Here is a 19551-nt window from a genome sequence, read left to right as displayed (position 1 = left end):
TTTTCTTTCCTCACAAAACCGATAAATCCTCCACTTCTTTTAAGTGTCTCCCAGCGCAATTCTTAGCATATTTTGGTTCCTGCAACTGGTCCGTCAGGTTATTGTCTCCCCAGAAACACTTTGTGCTTTTGCAAATCTTTTTTTTTTTCCTATTTCCGTTGTCGTTTTTCCTCTTTTCGTTGTGTTTTGTGTGCTTTTGCAGCATTTTTCTTATTGCTGGTGTTGTCTTAAGTTGCAGTGGCCTCTCAGGGCCACCGTACAACTGAGTTCCTAGTCTCCACGATGGCCTAATCTCCTCATGTGTATTTAAAGCCCCAGTTTGCTTCTGTTCTTTGTTATGTTCTATGTTCCTTAGAGGCTAGTTTGTGAGTTCCAGGTTTTTAGTGTTGCCTGAATTATTTTGTGTTTTGCATTTTGGCCTGCTAAGGTCAGCAATAAAGCTGCTTTTTGAGTTTAACATGGATTTGAGTTCTGCACTTGGATCCTACTTTGCCAACAGTTATCCTTGAAAATATGTCTCACTGTAATGCAACATAAACAACTCTTCATTCATCACTTTAATTTCTCAGAAATGATGTCTCAAGATATTGCATTTGTGTTTTGACCTCTTACTTCAGGTTTTACGATTCATGGTGTGGTCTACTGATTTTATTTTTGGCCTAACTTTCTTATCTTTTGGATGCTTTTTCAGTTAGTGTCATGCATTTACAATTTTTTAGAGAATAAGAAGAAGTGTTTTTAACTCTGGGTGTAGTGGGAGATCTCACCGAGTTCTAATTGGTTTGAGTCTCCGCAGGGTTTGAACTCAGTCCCTGAAAAACAGACAATAGTGCGGCTACATCTAGTGGAAAACCATTTCTATGAAGGCAGTTTAGTTCTTGTTAACACTCCCTCAAAGATGAGCGGTTTATTTAATTGTCTTTTTAGTGGCAGATATAGGAATATTTAATTATATGTTTCAAAACTCACAGGATTTTCACTCTTCTGCATTTTGTTTCCTGGAAAGACAAAAACAGTCAACTCTAACATTCATAGAACAACTTACAAATGTTGTATCTGTAAATGTTCTCACCTTTCATTCTTTTCCTTATGATGAGACACACAGCTCTTATCAGCAGTGCGACCAAACCAATAGCTCCATCGATGTACCACGAAATAGCTGCGATAAAACAAATTTGAAACATTTTTGCATGTTAATGTTTGAAAAACTTTTCACACCATTTAACAGCCATGATAGTCAAGTGAACAATGTTTCCTGCCAAAACCACACCATCATATCAAATGTTACATCTTATGTTTCCTATAGGATAGGTAAGTGATTTTCTGTCATCAAAATGTAAATAATATTCATTAGGAAAAAAGATGTAAACTAAAGTATGAACTCTCCTTTTGTGCTGCTTTCAGTTTTTCTCGCTGGTTCCTTTGTTGTGTTTGCTTCAGCTGAATAAATGACAAAACCAAACCAAAAAGTGTGTCATTATTTCACAAGTTGTTAATGAAAAAAAAAGATCTTAAAAATTTAAAATCTATCAAACTAATATTTGAGGTCATCTTAAACAGTTGATCGTGAGCTCACCTGTTTCCTCACCTGAGGGCTGAGGGCTGAAGGTAAATGGCTGCACTCTTCCTGTGTGTATCAGTCACCTCACACTTCACTGTGTTGTATCCTGCTGAGTAAATAGGGTAATACTTTATAACAGAGAGAGAACATTTCACCTCAATAATCAATCTGTCTGGTTTAGTTGTGGCCTTTTCACCGATCTGTCAAAGTTTGATCAGCTGTGCTGTTAGTTTCTTGAAATAAAAAAACATTTAGTACCATCACAGTTATTATGGTCATCACATTTAGACGAGGCTGAATGACATCATCAACAATCTTCATTGAAGAAAACCAATAAAAAACATTAGAATACAGCACTTTTTACAATAAGAGTGAAAATCAATTTAGAAACAACTTTATAAACATGCTTCCCTAAAACAGCAGATCATGCTCAGCTGTCTTATTCATGTTATTGGTAAGTGATTGTAATAATATTGATACGATTATTATTTCACTGCTATAAAAATGTTTCCTGTATTCTTACCTACAATCTGAATCATCAGCATCAGACATAAAAACATTTGAATCCATCTGAATTCATCCATTCTGCTTCTCTGTCTCACTTCGTTCTTGTTCTCAGTCTCAACTGTCACAGTCTCTGAACTGATGACCCTTGATGAATACATTTAAATATTAGACAAAGATGACACAAATAAACACAAAATGCAATTCCTAAATGAAGTTGTTTATTATTAAGAGGGAAAAAACCTATATGGCCCTGTGTTAGACCAAGTTAAATGTGCGACAGTGTCAAAGTGCTATATACAAGGGTGCAGGGATCAGGTCTCCAGGGAATCTGCAGGGAAAAGCAGGGGGAACACACTCACTCTCCTTCTGTCTCTCTTGGCGTCTCACCAGTCTCTCACTCCTCTCTCGTACCAGAATTTCTGTAAGGAACAAGGGCAGGTCCAGGGTGTCTGTACACAGGGAAACGACGTGTTAGCACAAGATTCAAAATCCAAGAGAACTAGATTACTAGTGTCCTAGCCAGGACTTCACTAACATGAGTCAAGCAACAATCCAGCAAAGAGCAGTCTAACTTCTTCCCATAAGTAGAGGCCGGTTAATGAGACGCAGGTGTTCACCATCTCCCAGGTATGTAGGCCAAAGGCGGGAGCCCACAATGGCCTCCGCCCAGGCGATAGAGGGAGAGAAAAGGAGAGAAAAACAATACCAAAGCCCACTTGTAGCAGAATATTTCTCAGGCAGACAGTGACACTATAGTTTTTAAACATAACAAAAATCAGACGACGACTGGTTTGATTTAACTGTGGTGATGTTTAGATTGCTCGAGTTGAAAAACGTGTTGCCGTCCAGTTTGTGTGAAGTCAGCATTACAAAGAAAATGCAACAACCTATTAACAAAAAGTCCTTATATTTACTGTGATAGTTGACCTGCTGCACTCTTGGTCTTAAAGCAATTAGTGTTGTTTTAAGCTTTAGAAAATGAGAAACAGTAATGTTAAATATGTATCACAATGGAGTGGACTTTGAGAGATAATTTTATCTACTCTGCAGCACAAGCTGAAAAACCAAGGCAGGATCCATGAAGCTGAAACACGTCAGCAGAAGGAGGAAAAGGTGGTGAGGCAGGAAAAAGAGACTAAGAAGGTACCTCAGACCACCAGGGTGGAGAGAGACTCATGGTTGAATTATGAGGTACAGTAAGCCTGAAAAGACAGGAGTGCTTCAGCTCGCTGTGTCGTTGTCAAAGAATGACAAAGAAAGAATCTAGTTGTCGTCCTGCAGAGGCAGCCCTCTCCGCCCATCCCAACCTTGCAGAAAAAGCTGGCAAATCTTGCGCCATCTAGGCCCTCCTCTGTTTTTAGCCAGCGCTCGTCTAGAACTCTGAGTAACTCACTGCAAATTTTTTCACATTTTGCCCTGTATGACAACTCTATAAATAAAAAAAAATTGCATTCACAGAATTGCTCAGTGTCAGCACCAAACCACCCACCACCCAATGAAATTCCCAGCCAGCAGGGTAAGATTTGTGCAAATTATAAACCTTTATTTTCCCGATCCCTGCCCCGCCTTCAGTCCCCTGTTGTGCTTCAGATGATCAACAGGAAGTGTTCAGAGTGCTGTCAGCCTTACGTTGGTGTCTGAGGAAAGAGCGGAGACAACTGGAGGTTCAGATGGGTTGCACAGATTCACACGAGACCCACTACAATCTGGTAAACAGGTATTGCAGTCAGGCACCACTGAACAGCAGGGTAATGTGTGCAGGCATAAGATGCCAGAACAACAGGGATTTCTATCTTTTGTGCCAGGCTTAGAATCAGTCATTTAGAGATGCTGCTGTGTTGAATTTAACCCAGTTAACCCCCAGATGTGGTGAGGCAAAGACACTGAAAGAAATCTCCGTCCCGGATCATCCGTGGATCGGGTTTCCTCCTGAGGCGTGAGCACCGATAAGCAGAGTTTTGTATCAGATTCAAAATTATTCAAAGTAACAATCAGGTATGCCGTTCAGCTGGGTTAGTTACGACGTCGGGAGCAGCTGGGAGAACAAAACGACACAGAGACTGCACGGGTTGCTTTCCCAAAATCAACTCAAAGTTTATTCTTTTGTGCAGGGTTTTTATAGGCAGAAGGGTTCGTGTGTTTTCAAGTTACAACCATATAAGGAAGTTCCCCCTAGCTCTGAAAGGGGCCTTCTATAATCTCAATATATCTTTGACAGGTCCATTAAACACTAGACAGTTAGAATCCTTTAGGGATATAAGTTTACACATGGTAGAATACTGCATGTAGTCATTTACACTAGGAAATGTTTAACCATATATGCCTAAAGGCACATAATCAATTGTATGTGAGCTTTAGCAGGCTGTAAGCCTGAGGTGCACTGAGGAATGCACTTTGTCCTATTATACCACGGCAGGATCAACGCAGCCATGCCTGTTCCAGTTTAAGTGCCTTCTTTACATATAGATGAACTGTTGGGTTTTCCAAACCAGCAGGCCAAAGGAAGTGCCCGTGGGGTCACAGAAAGAGGAAATGAAGTTTAAACAAAAGGCATTGCAGAAACAGGGTCCTTTGTATAATATCATCAAAAACAATATCCTGTAAATGCTAACCGTAGTGCTAAAATTCACAACAGTTACGATACTAACTCTGGGCTGTTAACGCGTGATCTTAATTTGATATTCGTAGTGAAGAATGTATTCAGTACAATGTTTTACAAGACATTTATTCATCTGTGCTTGTATTCAAGTTTACAGCAAATCATCTGAGAAATGCCTTTGAACTGGTGCCTGTTTCTGGGCTTTTCTTTTGACACAAACTGCTCACAAAGAAGGACGAATGCTTTAGGGAACAAAAGCTTTGGAATGTATTCTGCAAGTACAGGTCAAACGTAATAGCCTCATTGTTTTATAGCAATGCTGAATTAACTTATGTCACTGCAGGACAGTGCAGCCAGTGGGGCTAATTGTTATAGTCACTGTGCACGACAAGAAAGCATTTGACATGGTGAACTGCTGCCACGGTTTTAGAGAGACGTCTGTTTGTAATTAGAAGTAGTTGTTCTGTTTAATTTGGGGTTTTTCTCCTTTGCTTCTGCGTAGAAGACGACCAATCTGCACATCGAGAAGCTGTCCTGTCTTCAGCTAGGAGTCCTTCTCCAGCTGCTGCACATGCTAACAGGCAAAACATCAGGGAGTAATACAAGCTTTTAATGCTTATGTGAACCACAGGCGTGCTTATAATGTGTCAACCTGCAGTGAGACTGTAAAAGCAAAATCTTTCTTGATTTAATTTTCATTGCACAAATAATAACAGATTCAGGAATGTATTCAAGGAAGAGACTGGCAAAGAAAGAGTGGGGTAGTCAGGGAGCTGAAGGAAGGAGTACTAAAAGGCTAGGTGCACAGCAAAGAGAGCGGTGTCACTGGCACAGGAAAAGGCTTGTAGTGAGTTGTATGTGAGGCTGGACACTAAGGAGAAAATGATTTTTAATGAATGGCAAGGCACATAAATTGTCCTGGAAGAGAGTAATCAAGTATAGAGATGGAAATGTGCTAATGTGAAGAATGTGTGTTGAGAAGAGAGAAGGAGTACTTTGGATGAAAATTGAATTAGAGAAGGAAGTGAGGCAACTCTGAAGAGGATGGAGACGGGAGGCATAGAGAGGGTAGGAGTGAAGGCTATGATAAGGTGCGAAGAGAGTAACTGTGGTGCTGGATTTGTGGATGTAGTGAAGGTGGACATGCAGGGGGTTGGTGTGACTGAGGAGGATGCTAGAAATAGAGAGATGGAGGCGGATGATCCACTGTAGCGACCTCTAAAGGGAGCAGCCGAAAGAAGAAGAAGCACAAATAATTCTAATCATGCTTTTCTTTTATTCTCAGTACTAAGCTATGTAAAGGAAGTCAAGGTTGTTTCCTCCTACAATCACTTTGTAGATGGTTTAGACTTGTTTAGATTGGTGTTCTGTCTCCCTTTATCCAAACTAAAACTTTGATGGGGGTTTTTTTTATCTTCACTGAACACTTTTTTGCTTTGTGTTTATTATTGTGCTACTGCAAGTATTTCATATATTAGTCAGTTGATTGTTACTGTAGGGCAGCTCTAGGACAATCCCTGATGTGATGTAGCTTGCTTTTATCCAGCAGATACGACATCTCATGAGGAGGTTCGAACCCTGTACCCTGACCTTCCCACTGACGCACAAAGTCTGGACATCCAGCAGCAGGCCCTTCTACGTGAACAACAGCACAACAGTTTCTATTTCTTTTAATATTAGAAGTCAGTTATTCATTAATGAATACAAATGGTGACTGAAGTTATTTAGACAGGACATTAAACAATAAACTTCCAATAAATTATGAACAATGTGTGACTGAATGTGTTCAGTGAAAGACTTTGAAAATATCGCAGCATAAAACCAGTGTAAAAGTACTCAGACTACTTTTGGGGGTATTTATTTGATGATGCAACCAGAAAATGTGCAGGTTGTGAGTTTAACATTTTCAACACTGGAGAAGAAGTACATGTACACAGACTAGCTAATGACAAACATTTTTTTTAAATTAACCTTTATTTAAACAGGTTGTTCATTTTTCTGAGCTTATCTGGTGTCTAGTTTTGGTGGCAGTAGCATAAGCAGAGAAGACCCAGACCTTACTCTCCCGAGCCAGCTCCTCCATTATTTGGGGGACACTGAGGCATTCTCTGCTGAGTGCTGTGATCTCCCCAACATGTCCTGGGTGTGTCCTGTCTGTCCTGGTGGGACATGCCTGGAACATCTCACCCAGGAGGCGCTCAAGAGGCACCCTTGTCAGATGCCTGAACCTCCTCAACTGGCTCGTTTAGATGTAGAGGAGTAGCAGTTAACTCATGCAAACCACATTTCTCCAGGCCAGTCCTAATCAGCTTACTCAGTATCACTAGATCCAATGCTGCTCCTCCAGCAGAGCACACAAAAGTAGGAGAGACCGGAGATGCCATGGCTTAGTTAGGAGACTGTTTGCTTCAAGGCCACTAGAAGGTGCTGCCATAAAACTACAATAAATGAATTGACCTTTTGACCTGCTCACACTCTTTTATGCAAAACCCTGCTGATGTTACGCACACACACACACATAAAGAGATTCTAGGTCTGACCAACCGTCTCCGCCGTGGGCAAAAAGATGACAGTCAATAAAATTCTAAAATTTTATTTATAAACACAATGAATAATAGTTAAAAGTCCAGTGTCCCATTTAGGTACAAAGTAAAAACACACAGTCCAAGGCCAGAGCCAGCTATGCCACAAAGCCAGTTGCACTCCACACGTTGTTCACTTCAACAGGGGTAGCAATTGTCCTCTGAGACCCACCACCCTGTAAGTAGAAAGCCAGTGATCACTCCATCCTCTGCAACTCAGCTACTTTCAGGCTACAGCATATAATAGGCCCTAGCCTGCACAGAGCGACAAAATAAGACAATTCACTATATAATTCACAGCCCATCCATCCCAAACATATCAGATCATTAGCGGTTTTGTCACATTACATACCTGCACTGAGAGACAAAATAAGACTAATGACGCTAAATTTAATTACGGGTCATGGACAGCCTTCATAAATGCTCATATTACTCACCCACACTGAATTCCAGCACAGGTTCATCTGGGTCCTGACTATTTCCTGCAAAATAACACAAACGTCATCAGAACATTAAGTCAGAGAAACAACATTTGGAGCTTTTGTACATGATAAATTATACTGCAGTAGTAAAACAAAGTCAAGCAGCAGTACATTTATTAAAATCACCTTCAGCTGTAATATTTAAACTGATTTAGTGTCAATTTAGATTATGTTTAGATTAAAATGAAACTAGTACCCTTGTAATGTCTTTTTAAATTAGAGGTAAATATTTGTATATTTTTTTACATAATATAATTATATTTACTGGATTTTCTCTCTATTGTAGTTTAGTATTATAGTTATTACTTGTTTTTTATTGACTTGTCTTGTTTTTACAATGATTTGCTTTGACTGCAGCCTTTAAAGAAAAGACTATCTGTTCAGTAACTATCCATCAGACTGGGTCCATGTTACCAGCCAAATGGGTAATAATTAAAGTAAGTTTTGAATTACGTATATTTGGGTGTTTAGGTGACACTTTTGCAAAAAAATATATATATAATTAGGTTTAAAAGAACTAAACATGTATGTATTTAAAAACAATAAGTGTGTTAGAATTACTACAGCAACAGGTTGTAGCTCACTGTACTGTTTTTGAGCACAACTTTGGCGCTTTTGCCTCATTTTTAAATCAGTGATCCCAGTAGCACAGTCTAAGCAGAGACCTCAGTGCTTGGCAAACAATCAATAGAATCAATATAATTATTAAAAAGAAACAAAATAAATGCCAACCATATAAAAAACATAAACTTAAAGAAAAAACTAAACTTGATTTTATGTCTTTAGGCTATTGTTAACAGCAAGCATGAGGTTAGTGCATATGTATTATTATTGGAAAGATTACTGCAAAGAAAAAAAAAGTTGAACCAGGAGGGGGCGATATTGCTCTTCTTATAATGAGTTACATGCAGGCTATTACTTACCGTGTCACTCACATTTATTTCACAAATTAGCTGAACCCACTTAATTCGATTTAATTGTATTTATGCAGAGCTGAATCACAACAACATTCTCCTCGAGGTGGTATAGATTGTAAGGTAGAAAGTCTACAATTAAAAAGAAAAAACCTCAATACAGTGGGAAGGAACAACTCACTTTTAACAGGAAGCACCCTCTGGCAGAACCACGGTCAGGGAGCAAACTATCAAACTACGAGGTCTTTAAAATAAGATGATTATTCAAGACCTCATGTGTGATGGGAAGGATTCTGAATTTGATGCTGGACCCACAAATCATAAAAGAGAAACACTAACTCACACACACCAGAAAGTGCCAAGAATTATAATTATATGTAATTTAGTTTTGCGTTCCTTTATAATGCTTTCAACTATACAAATAAGACACTTGGGGGCGCCTGAGCCTTGTAGACACAACAAATATTGAACAAACCTCATGCGCCCTGTTGTTGACAAAACGATAAAAATGAATGTGTCTTATTTAGGTCATTTCTGTAGTTACAGAAAATCATTTGAATTCATTTTTCCTTAAATTATTTTAACCCTTATTTGATGCTATTGAAATTGGTCTGTTGCCTCAGGGCAACAACGGCAATAAGGGTTCCACAGTGTCACAGTTTTCTGCATATAGTCGATTAATAAATGTTGAGAAAACAACTAATCGATTCAATTTTTTTATTTGAACAAGTATCAAATTGATTTTCACAGAAGCGTTCAATGGAACAAATACATAAATGGTAAGCTGACTGCTTTTTATATAGGGTTTTTGTATTTTGCTCGTGCATTAAAAAGCGCTTTATACAACATGCCTCATTCACCTATTCACCCAAACATTATTACAAGCACCTTTTCTACAATTAAGCTAAACATGCATAAAATGTTAGCAGTGGAGATTTGGCACCTGAAAGGACCCCCTTTGATCCACTCCTAGTTTGAGTCTATTTACATTTAAATACTGATACTTCAATTTTGCCTTGGTTTGAGCTCCATAAAGCAGGCAAACCAGAATTAATCACAGAAGGCAAAAACACTGAAACTACGTTTTAAGCTGCGAGCCAAACAAACCAAAGGTAACCGTGTTTTGAAAAGAGCTATGAAGAGAAACAGACAGACTACTGTAATTTCTCAATAAAATGTCGCTTATTATCGCTCACTCTCAAGAACAAAAACGTGAGTAATTTCCCAGTAGCTCACCATATTTGGGATCTTCTAACATCCACACTTCATGTTTAAACGGTGGTGCGGAGGCGGTGTACCGTCGCAGGCCGGATGTAGCATTCAGCGCGGTGTGCCTTTTTTTCAGTTGCTAAGCAACAGATTTGTCCCGCCCCTTTCGTTATGACGAGCCGGGCCAGTCCTTTGACTGGTGACGTTACAATGAAACCGACCTTATATATAGACCTGGCTGTTCAGTTGAAACGCATTCACACAGCGGGACAGCAGCGCTTTAAACGTTCAAACACGGAGTTTAACACAAAACAACATTTTAGACATAAAAAACAAAAAAGTGAAATGGCAAGCTCAAACTGTAACACAATGACAAATGATGAAACAGTTCAGACCAATCGGGATAATTCTACAGTACATGCTTTGGTATCCCTCTTGGATAACTTGTTAAGTAGTTTTTCGAAAAAGCAGTTGGACGCGCTTACCTCAGGCTATCCGGATTGCTTCACCGCTAAGCGGCTTGCAGGTTTTTTAAAGGACGTAATGGACCTGTGTGCACAGTCACTAGCAGTATCACCACTGAGGTCTTCCCAGAACTCCCCTGTACATGAAAACTGTTCTGTCCACACCACCACTGGCAAAACGGTTTTGTCACCTGTGAAATTTTTGGACGATTCTGCTGAGCAGGAGTTTGATACAGCACAGAATATAGATGCTAACAGCCAAGAAACAGCTAACACAGAAGAACGCTGTCAAAATGCTGACCAACACAGTGCTGCAAAAGCAGAAAACAATCCAATTCCAGATCCCCAGCAGCAGAAATCCTGTGTTGAACATGAAGCCAGCATCCCACCGTTAACAAACATAAGTCAAACGGAGTCATATAAAAAGATACAGAATCACAGATCTTCTGTAGACTGTGAGCCACCTGAAAACACCTTAGACTTTGAAAGATGGTTAGAGACATTAATTCAGGCTGTGCTTTCAAAGCTTGGTAAACTTTTAAAGTGCCCTCATTCTCACCAAAAACGTTTGTTGGATCTACTCTTGGACAAATTCAAGGGGATGGATTTGCATTTAGACCGAAAAGTGCAGAATTATTTTGACTGCATTGCTAATGCCATTTTCACTGATATTTGTGACCAATTATATAATTGGTCACTAATATCATTGGAAATGGGGAGGAGTGGGGAGGAGGATTCAATGAATTTAATGGGAGAACCAATATTTAATATCATAACTACTTCAGTATTCCAAGAACACCTGTTGGCAGTAACAATTATCGATAGACTGGAATCATATGAAAAGAAAGAAAGATGCAGACTTTCAGTGGAAATCTTTGTGGAAGGACTGATTTCCCAGGTTGCAAAAACATCAGACACAGTCTTCAGCATTGAAAATGCTGAAGCTATCTCCAACCGGCTTACCATGAAAATCTGGACTGAAATCAGGGCAGAATACAACAAAATCCCCCCAGAGAAGTTCAAGAAACTCAGCGAGAGGGTTTTCAAATCCCTCTGTAAAAGATGGAAGCATGTAGCGGTTATTGTGACATCCTGGCAATTAAACGTCCAAGATCTTGATGAAGATATTGTTAAAACTTTCAAAAGAAAGATATTCCCAGAACCAAGTTGGATATCTAAGTGCTTTTCATCGGTGCGTGCATTTTTTGGGAGGTTTAAGGGAGGAAACAAAGTTTCCCCTTTATAGTGACATCGTGATATCAACAGCAAGATATTTTCTAAAACTCACTGGACACTTTAAATTAGCTAGTTTTACATTTAGATCAGATCAAGTCATTTTTGAAATCCCCAGGAATGGTCGCGGCAGATGGCCACCCCACCCTGAGCCTGGTTCTGTCGAAGGTTTCTTCCTCTTAAAAGGGAGTTTTTCCTTCCCACTGTCGCCTCGTGCTTGCTCAGAGGGGTTTGTTCTTTTGGGGTTTTCTTTTTAATACTGTAAGTTGTTACCTTACAGTGTGAAGCACCTTGAAAACACCATTGTTTCCTTTGGTGCTATACAGATTGAAGTGACTTGCACTGACAACATAACTAAGCTGGGACTTTAATTTAACATCAATAAAATTATAAAAATATTACATCTTGATTTCTGCTTGTTTTCATTGTCTGTGACTTAATGAATACAAATGTGTAATTTAACAGATTTTTTCTTTATGTTAGTCTGACCGGTGATTCCACGTTGGCCTTAGGTGTTGGCGCGGATACGCTGCAGCCCCTGAGCCATTAATGGCCCAGCACACTACAGTAAAAACAAAACAACAGCCATCTCTCCAACTAGGAAAGGAAAATAATAAACTGCCTCCTTGGAGGCAACCTGACTCAAAACAGTTGCAGTCCAACTCAGACCGACTGCAATCACTCTCAGGCAGATTGATGAAGATCTGCAAATAACTGTTGTCTAATTTATAAACGCAGACAGATTGCCAACACGTCTGTTTACAATAGAGGACTGTACTTACATGGTTGCAAACTGGTTGTTGTCTTGCTTATATGAAAACATTGCTTTGGAGCAATGAAACTCAAACACATTCATTTTTAAAATGCCTCAAAATGAAATTTTGAAATATTTGGCTTTATGCTTTGAAAGTGCCGTTGTGAGTGGGAGTGTGAAATCCTTACTTGATGTGTTCCCTTTGCCTTTACTGTTTTCAGTTTTATTTGTCATATGCAAGTTAGCACAGGGTCAACATTGCAATGAAATGTGTTTGACGAGCAGCAGTCACTCAGCAGCATGGTACAGTAGAAATATAATAAAATATAATAAAATAAAAAATAGAAAAATAGTAAAGAGCAAAATATTAGAGAGACGTGGTAAAAGAGAAAAGATGACTAAATATATATGTATCTATAAATATAAATATATGTACACTAGTGATTAAATAAGAAAATCTTGAAAAGAAATATGACGGGAGGCCAAATGGGATGTTGCACAGGAATGAGCAGCAGAAAATTACAGTATTACTCAGACTTTTAATAGTCATATTGTCAGTTTTGGCCGACGGTCATGGGTCACTTCCACTAAAATAGCACGAGACTGGAGTAAAATGTACTTTATTAATGAGAACACATGGTGATACAGCAAAGAATCCAACCCTTCTGAAAAGCAAATGGCTTCCTGTTATACTCTACCTGATTCAGGTGAGCATCTGGAATAGACCAAGTCTGGGGGTCAGCAAACCAAAGGAAAACAAAACCCTCCCCATAAGAAAACCACTACAATATAACCAAGATATAACACATCATAGACATATGAAGATTTGGAACAAGTCCTATAAATAATTCCATAACATATAAACTTCAGTCTCTTCTATATACATTAAAACAGCGGTCCCCAACCTTTTTTGCGCCACGGACCGGTTTATGCCCGACAATATTTTCACGGACCGGCCTTTAAGGTGTCACAGATAAATACAACAAAATAAAACTAGTACCGGTACCGGAAAAAAAGAAGATTTATTCATAACACACGTGAAAGACCCAGGAAAACAGAGTTAACGATAAAAACGATAACAAAATAACGATAAAAAACGATAAAAACTCTGAAAACCATACATTTCACACCCGAGCCTCATCTCTCGACCAAACGACGGTCCGTGGCCCAGCGGTTGGGGACCGCTGCATTAAAACACCTTAACCACACAGTTAGGTTTCAGCCCTCGCTGACTCAGAACAAAGTAAGACAATCAGAGTTCGATTGGTTTTTACTTGTGCAGGGGAAGCCTGGTCAGATTCTCAGAGTTGCAAGCTCTACACCCAAACTCAGACAACTCCAACTCCAGCCTTTTATTGAATGAAAACAGTTACACAACTGCCCATTGTAAACCCCATATGTTGTGTGGTAAAAGCTAAGGCACTGTGTGTGTGTGTGTGTATGTGTGTCTGTATACGTGACTTCCTGGTTACAAACGTTTTAACCGCATCTCTAGTCATAAAAGGGCATCTCCCCTCAACCTCGTATATGGCTTAACCTCTTTAACAGTCCACCATTTACATGGTGAGCCCATACTGTAAAGGGCAGGAAGTGAACATTCCTTACCAAATAAGGAAACCAGAATCTTACATAGATTGTGCCTGCAGTTGAAAACTATAGCTAGTAACATCCCCAACATCCTACATGTGGGGGAGGAACAGAAAAATATCTGAACATACAGTTCAAGACAAGGTCCAAGCACAATAATGACAACTTTTAACAAAATCACTCCAACACACACTCCCCTAGCCTGGCACATTGGTTTGCTCCAGGAGCTCATAAGCAGGTGATTGAGCTGCTTTTACTCTTTATAAAGTGAGTACTGTTAACACTTCTCTTTTTACATATACAACTAATTTAGGTTACAGACAAATGATTAAATGTGAACAGCTCTAACACGGGTTCTTTTCCTGACACAGGTAGGATGGCCAGTCCCCCTGTCTCTTCACCTTTCACGAGTCACTTAAATAACAACCCAAAAAACCTAATAAAGATCACAATCAACCAGTGTGTGTTTTTCTTCATTATGGTTTTTAAATACAAATCAGTCAGTCAATTAATAAAAATACAAGTAAGGGTAATGGAACCCCTGGTCTCCATTACACACATAAATACCATAAAGACACTAAGTCGTAGAGCTCTGAACTCCTTGCTTTTATGATATTTACACTTCTTCTTGGCCTTCTCCTTCACTCTGAGTCACTCCAGGATAAACGCATCAGCTCAGACATTCAATAATTAAAATATGTGTAGGTGACCGTTTGGCAGAAGACGATGTCGAGGCGGTACTGCAGTGACACGTCCGTGGCTATTGTCGGGGAGGTGTCCTGCATCAGCAGGAAGTCCATAGACTTCTTGGCTTTGTTGCTCATCATGGCTCTGTAGTCCGTGGGCGTGGCCTGCAAAAAGTGTAAATAAACCATCAGAGACCAAACACAATTATGCCTTCCAACCACTAGTTTAGACAACATCTTGCAAAGAGTGTGTATTTCAGAGTGCAGTTGTTTTTAAATTTGACAGAAACAGAAAAAAAGATGGAACAGAAGGACAACAGGGAAAGCAGAAGCACCGACACACTGAAATCTTTTAGGGTCAAGCTCCAGAACTAGCCACAAATCCTGCTGGAAAGAACCTAAAAATACTTAAAAATACTTGCAGAGATCTAATGGAGCCGTTAACTCAAAAGCCTGGTGTCAGGCATGTTCTTTAATAAATAAGAAACGAGCTGATATGTTACAGACCCCAGTCTTTACATAAAGAAAACGCTGACATTTAGAGCGGTCTCGCAGCAGATTTTAAAACAGTGACACTGATTTGTGGGGTTTTTGTGCACAGATTTGAACCTTTTTGTTTTATCCATGTCCTTGAACACAGCTTGTGACTTGGGCGCTTTCATATGTACCGATTCATTTAGGTTTGTGCACTGAGGCCAGATTTAGGTATTAAAAACGAGTCAGTCATAACACTTCTTACATTAGTTAAAAAGCTGAGCTTACACTAAACCAACATTTAAATTTCCCCTTGTGGGACTAATAAAGGTATATCATATCATATCATTACTACAGTATTGCTGCAACATTGTAAAGACAAAGATGACACACGGACCAGACATAAAACACTGAACACTTTTTAAAGAAGAGTCATTTAAGAATTCAACTGCTTGAACTATGTTATTTTAAAATTGACAGTAGAGCAGAAGTCACTGCATCATTTCATCATCAACACGAACCTGAAAAAAGCTGTCTGATATATAGATAAAATAATAACAAACAAACAAACATACAGATATCACTAAACAAAACACCTTATCTTGGTTTTCTAGGTGTTGCTGATGGTGACATAGGAAACTTCAGGATCCACCTAAACAATGAAGAGAAAAACATGCTGACTCCTCAGTAATATCCATCCACTTATCCTTTTCAGTGTCGCGGGGGGTGCTGGAGCCTATCCCAGCTGTCATAAGGCGAGAGGCGGGGTACACCCTGGACAGGTCGCCAGTCTGTCGCAGGGCCAACACACAGAGACAGACAACCATTCACGCTCACATTCACTCCTGCATTCACACCTATGGGCAATTTAGATTTTTCAATTCACCTATACCTTTAGACGTGCTTGTATGAATGGGTGAATGAGGCATGTTGTTTACAGTGCTTTGACTACTCTGGGAGAGTAGAAAATTGCTATATAAGAATCAGTCCATTTACCAATAAAAAAAACACTGCAAAACACACAAAACAAAATAGAAATAAGAAAAATGGTAACAGACATAGGAAAAAAAACGTAAATAGGAAAAACGAAAACAGAAATAGGAAAAAACAGATTTCCAAAAGCAAAGGGGAGTGTTTCTGGGGAGACAATAACCCGACGGACCAGTTGCAGGAACCCAAAACATGCTAGGTGTGTTTTATCATGACTCATATAATACTGATGATGAATTTTTAGGCTAATAGTTAGGCTAACACATATACCACTCATCTTTTCTTTCCTCACAAAACCGATAAATCCTCCACTTCTTTTAAGTGTCTCCCAGCGCAATTCTTAGCATATTTTGGTTCCTGCAACTGGTCCGTCAGGTTATTGTCTCCCCAGAAACACTTTGTGCTTTTGCAAATCTTTTTTTTTCCTATTTCCGCTGTCGTTTTTCCTCTTTTCGTTGTGTTTTGTGTGCTTTTGCAGCATTTTTCTTATTGCTGGTGTTGTCTTAAGTTGCAGTGGCCTCTCAGGGCCACCGTACAACACATGTTCTCCCCGTGTTTGCGTGGGTTCTCTCCGGGTACTCCGGCTTCCTCCCACCGTCCAAAGACATGCAGCTTGTGGGGATAGGTTAATTGGATAATCTAGATTGCCACTAGGTGTGAGTGTGAATGGTTGTCTGTGTCTCAATGTGTTAGCCCTGCGACAGACTGGCGACCTGTCCAGGGTGTACCCTGCCTCTCGCCCTATGACAGCTGGGATAGGCTCCAGCACCCCCCGCGACCCTGAAAAGGATAAGCGGAAGTGAATGGATGGATGGATGTTTCAAAACTCACAGGATTTTCACTCTTCTGCATTTTGTTTCCTGGAAAGACAAAAACAGTCAACTCTAACATTCATAGAACAACTTACAAATGTTGTATCTGTAAATGTTCTCACCTTTCATTCTTTTCCTTATGATGAGACACACAGCTCTTATCAGCAGTGCGACCAAACCAATAGCTCCATCGATGTACCACGAAACTAAAACTTTGATGGGGTTTTTTTTATCTTCACTAAACACTTTTTTGCTTTGTGTTTATTATTGTGCTACTGCAAGTATTTCATATATTAGTCAGTTGATTGTTACTGTAGGGCAGCTCTAGGACAATCCCTGATGTGATGTAGCTTGCTTTTATCCAGCAGATACGACATCTCATGAGGAGGTTCGAACCCTGTACCCTGACCTTCCCACTGACGCACAAAGTCTGCACATCCAGAAGCAGGCCCTTCTACGTGAACAACAGCACAACAGTTTCTATTTCTTTTAATATTAGAAGTCAGTTATTCATTAATGAATACAAATGGTGACTGAAGTTATTTAGACAGGACATTAAACAATAAACTTCCAATAAATTATGAACAATGTGTGACTGAATGTGTTCAGTGAAAGACTTTGAAAATATCGCAGCATAAAACCAGTGTAAAAGTATTCAGACTACTTTTGGGGGTATTTATTTGATGATGCAACCAGAAAATGTGCAGGTTGTGAGTTTAACATTTTCAACACTGGAGAAGAAGTACATGTACACAGACTAGCTAATGACAAACATTTTTTTTAAATTAACCTTTATTTAAACAGGTTGTTCATTTTTCTGAGCTTATCTGGTGTCTAGTTTTGGTGGCAGTAGCATAAGCAGAGAAGACCCAGACCTTACTCTCCCGAGCCAGCTCCTCCATTATTTGGGGGACACTGAGGCATTCTCTGCTGAGTGCTGTGATCTCCCCAACATGTCCTGGGTGTGTCCTGTCTGTCCTGGTGGGACATGCCTGGAACATCTCACCCAGGAGGCGCTCAAGAGGCACCCTTGTCAGATGCCTGAACCTCCTCAACTGGCTCGTTTAGATGTAGAGGAGTAGCAGTTAACTCATGCAAACCACATTTCTCCACGCCAGTCCTAATCAGCTTACTCAGTATCACTAGATCCAATGCTGCTCCTCCAGCAGAGCACACAAAAGTAGGAGAGACCGGAGATGCCATGGCTTAGTTAGGAGACTGTTTGCTTCAAGGCCACTAGAAGGTGCTGCCATAAAACTACAATAAATGAATTGACCTTTTGACCTGCTCACACTCTTTTATGCAAAACCCTGCTGATGTTACGCACACACACACACATAAAGAGATTCTAGGTCTGACCAACCGTCTCCGCCGTGGGCAAAAAGATGACAGTCAATAAAATTCTAAAATTTTATTTATAAACACAATGAATAATAGTTAAAAGTCCAGTGTCCCATTTAGGTACAAAGTAAAAACACACAGTCCAAGGCCAGAGCCAGCTATGCCACAAAGCCAGTTGCACTCCACACGTTGTTCACTTCAACAGGGGTAGCAATTGTCCTCTGAGACCCACCACCCTGTAAGTAGAAAGCCAGTGATCACTCCATCCTCTGCAACTCAGCTACTTTCAGGCTACAGCATATAATAGGCCCTAGCCTGCACAGAGCGACAAAATAAGACAATTCACTATATAATTCACAGCCCATCCATCCCAAACATATCAGATCATTAGCGGTTTTGTCACATTACATACCTGCACTGAGAGACAAAATAAGACTAATGACGCTAAATTTAATTACGGGTCATGGACAGCCTTCATAAATGCTCATATTACTCACCCACACTGAATTCCAGCACAGGTTCATCTGGGTCCTGACTATTTCCTGCAAAATAACACAAACGTCATCAGAACATTAAGTCAGAGAAACAACATTTGGAGCTTTTGTACATGATAAATTATACTGCAGTAGTAAAACAAAGTCAAGCAGCAGTACATTTATTAAAATCACCTTCAGCTGTAATATTTAAACTGATTTAGTGTCAATTTAGATTATGTTTAGATTAAAATGAAACTAGTACCCTTGTAATGTCTTTTTAAATTAGAGGTAAATATTTGTATATTTTTTTACATAATATAATTATATTTACTGGATTTTCTCTCTATTGTAGTTTAGTATTATAGTTATTACTTGTTTTTTATTGACTTGTCTTGTTTTTACAATGATTTGCTTTGACTGCAGCCTTTAAAGAAAAGACTATCTGTTCAGTAACTATCCATCAGACTGGGTCCATGTTACCAGCCAAATGGGTAATAATTAAAGTAAGTTTTGAATTACGTATATTTGGGTGTTTAGGTGACACTTTTGCAAAAAAATATATATATAATTAGGTTTAAAAGAACTAAACATGTATGTATTTAAAAACAATAAGTGTGTTAGAATTACTACAGCAACAGGTTGTAGCTCACTGTACTGTTTTTGAGCACAACTTTGGCGCTTTTGCCTCATTTTTAAATCAGTGATCCCAGTAGCACAGTCTAAGCAGAGACCTCAGTGCTTGGCAAACAATCAATAGAATCAATATAATTATTAAAAAGAAACAAAATAAATGCCAACCATATAAAAAACATAAACTTAAAGAAAAAACTAAACTTGATTTTATGTCTTTAGGCTATTGTTAACAGCAAGCATGAGGTTA

The 19551-nt window shown here is 39.3% G+C and overlaps 1 long non-coding RNA gene across 3 annotated transcripts in view; it reads right to left on the bottom strand.

Annotated features, from left to right (window-relative positions):
* Positions 1-7244: 7244 nt before the first annotated feature.
* LOC146555264 (uncharacterized) overlaps positions 7245-19551 on the bottom strand; it is a 36350-nt gene continuing 24043 nt past the window's right edge. The window contains exons 8-13 of one of the 3 annotated variants that reach the window (XR_014889197.1): positions 18693-18737; positions 16874-18431; positions 15649-15704; positions 9882-14743; positions 7687-7731; positions 7245-7425 (exon numbers count right to left, since the gene is read on the bottom strand). This is a non-coding gene — a long non-coding RNA (uncharacterized LOC146555264). Of the gene's footprint in view, positions 7505-7686; positions 7732-9881; positions 14744-15648; positions 18432-18692; positions 18738-19551 lie in introns of all 3 variants that reach the window. The other 2 variants (XR_014889198.1, XR_014889196.1) reach the window with 2 other exon arrangements.

The sequence above is a fragment of the Mchenga conophoros genome, linkage group LG17 (genome assembly GCF_057382185.1).
Source record: "Mchenga conophoros isolate Kocher_MC1m ecotype Shallow Benthic linkage group LG17, M_conophoros_male_GT1.1, whole genome shotgun sequence".
NCBI lineage: Eukaryota > Metazoa > Chordata > Actinopteri > Cichliformes > Cichlidae > Mchenga > Mchenga conophoros.
The sequence above is the reverse complement of the archived record's forward strand: the minus strand, read 5'-3'. Positions and strand labels throughout refer to the sequence as shown.